We start from the raw sequence: 6000 nt of genomic DNA, 5'->3' as shown, positions 1-6000 counted from the left end.
GGTCTGAGGCAGCTTGTGGAGGTGGAGGCTGTGTACCCCTCTCCCGAAACCTGGACTAGAAATGAAAGCAGTCGGCATTTGAAACCTTCCTGACAGCATGCCAGCTTTGCCATCTGCTCGCCCAGTAGACAACGTGCGTAGGTCTTCCTTCCAACACTACATCAGAACCCTGAGCTCTTCCAGAGCTTTCTTTGAACTGCCTTCTCTCTTGTAAGCATCAAAAGCTAGACTTGGACAAGGAGATTTTTAAGAAAACTAACGCTAGTCACTAGTTCTGCAATCGCTCAGAGCTGGAATGACTCTGAGGAATGAATTGGAAAGTTTTTTCTGAAAAAATAAAATACACATTCCCGTGTTCAAACTTCCATTCAAATTCAGTTAAACTAAAATAAGATCACAGAATCTATATTTTTGGAATGTTTCCCAGGTGACAGTGAAGGGCAGTCAGGTTTAAAAACCAAATGATGCTGTGAATCGCATGACGTGTAGGAAGGTTCTAGTTCAAAGAAACCGGCCTTTCTAAAAGACAATGGGACCTATGAGGCCTTTGGGATCTATCTGCATGAAGATAAATAACCATGATGTGGAGATACATAGAACAATTCCCAGATCCCTAACCAAATGGCCCGGCAGGAGAGCAGAATGCAGGGTCTCATCAAAGCAGGCTAGAGAGTGAAACGAAGTCGGGACAGCAGGCAACGTGTCAAGCTTCACATAGGGTAACCATAACTGATAAAATGAAGGTTACTTCGGACCCAGAGCTTACCTCCAGTGAGATGAGAATCAGTGCCTGGGCATTTGGACTCACTGTAGGATGCTGTGGTTTAGGATCTCTTTGTCCAGAATTTAGGAAGGTGGATGTGGAACTGGGGAAAGTTCTTTTTCCTTGCTCTGATTCTTCTGGGTAAAGACCAAGACTTTGAGTATGTCTCACATCTTTTTCATTCTGTTGCCTAGGCACACAATCGTGTCTTTGCAACCTTGACTTCTTGGGCTCCAGTGATCCTCCCAGCTCAGCTTGTGGAGTAGTTAGGACAAAGGCGTGCACGACATCCGGCTAATATTTTCTAATTTTTTTGTAGAGATGGGGGTTATCATTATGTCACCCGTGCTGGTCTTGAATTTCTGGGCTGGAGAGATCTGCCACCTTGGCCCTCCAAAGCACTGGGGTTATGAGTGTGAGTCACTGTGCTGGTTCTCCCAGCATCTCTCCTCCCACGTTGGAGCCTAAATTAGCTGGAAGAAGACTTCGTGTGTCTGAAAGAGACCCAGACTGATTCTCTGGAATTCTTCTACAGTCAATTGTGGGACCTCCTGCCCTGCCAATGGCCAATATCCAGCCAGGTCACGTGGTGAACTGCTCTTACGGGAAGTAAGATGGGTGCAGAAATTACCAAATCTTGCCTGTCTCATGGTAGAAATAAAGAATCGATCCTCCCCTCAGTGCCCATTCAGTATATTCGATTTGGCAAGACCTCAATTATGTTCCTTTCTCATCCCTAACCTTAGAAAGAAGTGCCAAGGAGCAAATAAATAAACAAATAAATAAATGAAATCAACAACTCACCTCCAAGACAAAAGGGATTACTGTGCAGCGGTCCTGTGTCTCAGTGAGGTTGCTGAGGTGTTGACCATATGAAAAGAAGCTTCCATCTCCACCCCTACGCCACGCCTGCTTTTGCCCATCATCTCTTCTGTCCAATAAACCCTTAATTTATACCAAATCATGAGTGCCATTCTTCTCGCTGCTTTTCTCTCCAAATCAGTTGATCGCCAAGCCCCATCAACTGTCCTCCATCTTCTTCTACAAGAGAAGGGTATTTATTTCCTAACCGGACTGCCTTGCCTTCCAGTCTCCCTCATCCAAACTCAGTCCTGTCGCAGGCAGAGGAATGCTTCTAGCACGCAAACCCTATCTTGCAAATCCCGTGCTTAAAAATCCTTCAAGATGGCATACTTCTTCAGCAGTAGGTTTCAAACTGTGCTCTACATAGTCGTGGCAGTTTCCCGAAACATCTGAAGAAGAGCGGAGGGCCTGGGTGGAGTTCTAAGACCCGGGCTTGATCAGTCAGGTAGCTCTGCTGGCATCCGTTTTATGTGTTTGGATTCTGGCTCAGGTTTTACCTTGAAAGGGATCAAGTTCTACTTTTATTAAACCTGGTCTGCAGAAGAAAGACAAATTTCCTTAGCTTGGCTCACAAAGTTCTACACGGGTTCCTGTCTAATTGTTTACTCTCTGCTGTTTACTGTTTTTTGCTACCATCTCTGTGTCCCTTAAAATGTAGTTACTCTTAAATTTTGTCTGTGTTTTTGATCCAAAATAATCTATACCCTCTGCTTTTATTCACCTAATGGTAGGTGTTTTTCTTTACTCCTCAAGACACATTTTAATCACTGTCCTTATGAAGCCCTCCTGCCCTCCCACCCTGCTCCCTTACAACCTCTGTTGGCTCACTCAGCCCCTTTCCTGTCTTTCTTTTCTATTTTTTTTTTTTTTTTTTTTGAGACAGAGTCTTGCTCTGTCATCCAGACTGGAGTGCAGTGATGTGATCTCGGCTCACTGCAACTTCCGCCTCCCAAGTTCAAGCAATTCTTAGCCTCAGCCTCCCAAGTAGCTGGGATTACAGGTGACCGCCACCAAGACTGGCTAATTTTTGTATTTTTAGTAGAGATGGGGTTTCATCATCTTGGCCAGGCTGGTCTTGAACTCCTGACCTCATGATCCACCCGCCTTGGCCTCCCAAAGTGCTGAGATTACAGGCGTGAGCCACCACATCTGGCCTCCTGTGCTTCTTTTTATGTGTTTGTCACACTGTCCTTGGTTTTGTGGATGCCAATTCACCATCCTAACTTAGAAATTCTCACGAGCAAGGACCAGGCTTGCTGTGTGATGCATTTTGGGTTGAAGCAGACTGTAGGATGCCATTTAGGCACAGGCCATTTAACAAAGGAGCTCCTTTGAGGAACACACTTGTGAAAGTGGAGGTGGGAGAAGCAGCATAATTGGAAAGAAGAAGAAGTCAGATGTGACGGAGACCCAGGGACAGCTTCCATCCCTGAGGAACTCCGGAGCTAGCATGGAAGTTGTCCCAAATTGAAAAGAGATGGCCAGGTCTTTATAACCCTGACATTTGGAGATAGAGAGTGGCTCTGGGCAGAAAGATCATCTGATGTTATTCCCAGCACCTGGGACAAACATCTCTTCACTGAAAGGGGATGAGGGCAACATATCAGTGTGTTCCACACTCTGCCTACTGCCTGTCAATTCTTAGGTTTAAGTAAATGAGTGATGCAAACATTACTGGAGAGGAGGCAGGGGCAGGGGATGGGGATACACATGCTGCATGCCAGCAGAAATTTTGTAAACATGGCTGGTGATTAAATAGAAACACCAATTAAAAATATTTAAAAACCTGATAATAAGAGACATTGCAGTGACAGGCAGCAACAAGGTGGCTAGATGGCACGTGGGAGACACCAGGAATGGGTGAAAGCACATATGCTCCTCTTCACCTCTTTCTGGTTCTCTGGCGCACTGGCTCTTTGTCCCGTGAGGTGAAACATGCCCTCTGCAGAAGTCGCATGCAAGGGACCTGCTCTCCAAAGGTTCAGGCTGTGGATAGTTGTCAGCATTTCACCCAGAGGTTCTAAGTTCTGTCCATAATGGTCTCTTCAGGAGACCACAGGCAGTGGTAGAAAGACATAGGGAAAGACATGACATTAGAATAGACAAGAGGGTGTGGGGCAGTGACATCAGTTCCTACAAGACTATCAAAGTAGAGTCACACACTCCACGCTCCCAGCAGAAGCCTCTGTGGTGTGTTAGGATGTCTGTTAAAACCCTGCTACAAAGTCAATCCTCCTTAGCAAGACAGCTTTAGTCTTGTGAATATTATTGGTCCGTGGGAAATGGCCCTATTTGTGAACATCTGATTGCTTAGAGGGGTTCTCATTTACAGACCACTAACAAGATTAAAGTGCTAATTTTAAAAGTACTTAGCCTAGATATTTAAGCAGCAGCAGCCCTGTAAGTTTGTAACTGCTGTTTCTGTATTGGTTGTTATACTGGAGCCATTTCATTCTCTTGAATTGAAATGGATCAGATAAATCACATTAGCTGGGTTTACAGAAGCAAGCAATGACAGGTTCCTCAGAACTGAAAGCTAAATAGCTGACTGGGGTCCGACTTTCCTTCATCATGTGCTCTATCTTCAAACTCAATGCGTATTTAAAGCTGCTGATCGCATGCCACGGAAGTTCCCAGTCCTTGTCCTCAGACATAAAGCATGGTTCCACCAATGCTATGGAACTTAGGCTTTTGATACAGTCTATTAAAAAGAGGATTGTAGCTCATTCAAATGCAGTAACTTCTAATAAAAAAGTAAAAAGGCCATGAAATCACATGCTGCATTTGCAAAGGTGACTGGGTAGAATTCACACAAAGAAGCTCTCTGTTTTGTCACAAAATTATCTGTACTGGACAGGCAGAATTGATAAGAGAACTCATTTTATGCACACCTCAGGAATAGAACAAGAGTAGATCTCATGATCTCCCAAAATAGAAGGGAAGTTCAAATTACTAAGGGGAATAAAGCTCCTGTATGCTTTCAGATGTGGCCATTTTAAATTTCCTTTTACATTGCTGCAAAAGCCTCCCCTTCAACCCATGGGGTGTAGGTTACCTGTTTATATATAGCCTCACTCTCTTGTCAAGGTAAACCCCCATGCCCCACTGATCACTATCCTCTCATGAGAATACACTGAAATTGTGCAAGAAACCAAAATGAGCCTAAGCTTATTTTCTGTAGTATTTTGCAACATGGCATTTCAGGACAGTTTATCTATGCTACTTGATTAAATGGTTTAAATGTGTAACTTATTCACTTTCCTACATTGAGGTCAAACTCAATAATGAGCAAATGGAAAAGCTGCTACTTTTTAAAATGAGTTTACATAATTCATTTTCTAATCAGACACAAAGGCGGGGCAGTAGAGGGAAAAGAAGACAGAAATGCTAGAGAAAATTATCAGAAGATTTTGATAAATAAGAAAATATAACTAAAAATTACTAAAGGTAACAGATTGAAGAGGGAAAATACCATTCTGTGCAGATTAAAGAAAGTTGGAAATATAAATATAGAGATCTAAATCTAAATCTGTTTATTGAGAACAAGAAAGTTGAATAAAGGCAAAAGAGGGCCATCCAGAAAGTTCCCATAAAACATGAAGCTGCAGATCTGTTACTCTGGAGGAATGAAAAACAATAAATCCTAGTCCTGAATTTTCCAATCACTAGCTCTATGACCTGCACAGATCTTTTCAATCTTTGGATTTTAATCTTCCTTATTCATAATATTATAATTATAATAATATCTACCTCATGGGCTTTTATATGAGATATGGATAGTATATTGTTTAATGTCTCAAATATTGTGATTAAAAACTGCAGCCAGCAAAACCAGAAGTGGAAGTAATGTAAGTTAAGCAATGGCAATAAAGGTCATAACTTTTAAGTAACATTTAATTATTTTAAGTGAGTTGACCAGTGTCTTATTTACAAGTGCAATTATGCAACATCATGATTATAAAATTATTAAAAGAGAAATGACAACATTGATTATAATATCCACTTAATAAAAGAAAACTTAAGAAGTAAAATCTTGTCATTGAATAATTTCTAAAGGACCATTACAGAATTCAATTTAAGAATCATGAAAAGGATTTTTGCAAAATAAATACATAAATAAATAAATACCCTCAATCTTCTTATTTTCAACTGTTGATTCTTTCACTTGCCAATGAAGTGAATTAGACGGAGTCACACCAATGTAGAGAGCACAGGCTGACAGGGAAGGAAAAATTTAGATAACAAAATAAAAGCTGTGAGTGCTCCAGTCAAATGCTACAGATGACAAGGGAGAAGCCACGTATTCTAACTTAAATTTTAGGGGAAAAAAGGGAGATGACTTTTGCACAAAAATCTTAAGGGAGTATATATGT

This window comes from Aotus nancymaae, unplaced genomic scaffold, assembly GCF_030222135.1.
Source record: "Aotus nancymaae isolate 86718 unplaced genomic scaffold, 86718_ANA_hifiasm-v0.15.2.pri h1tg000057l, whole genome shotgun sequence".
Taxonomy (NCBI): Eukaryota; Metazoa; Chordata; class Mammalia; order Primates; family Aotidae; genus Aotus; species Aotus nancymaae.
Note: the sequence above shows the minus strand (reverse complement) of the source record.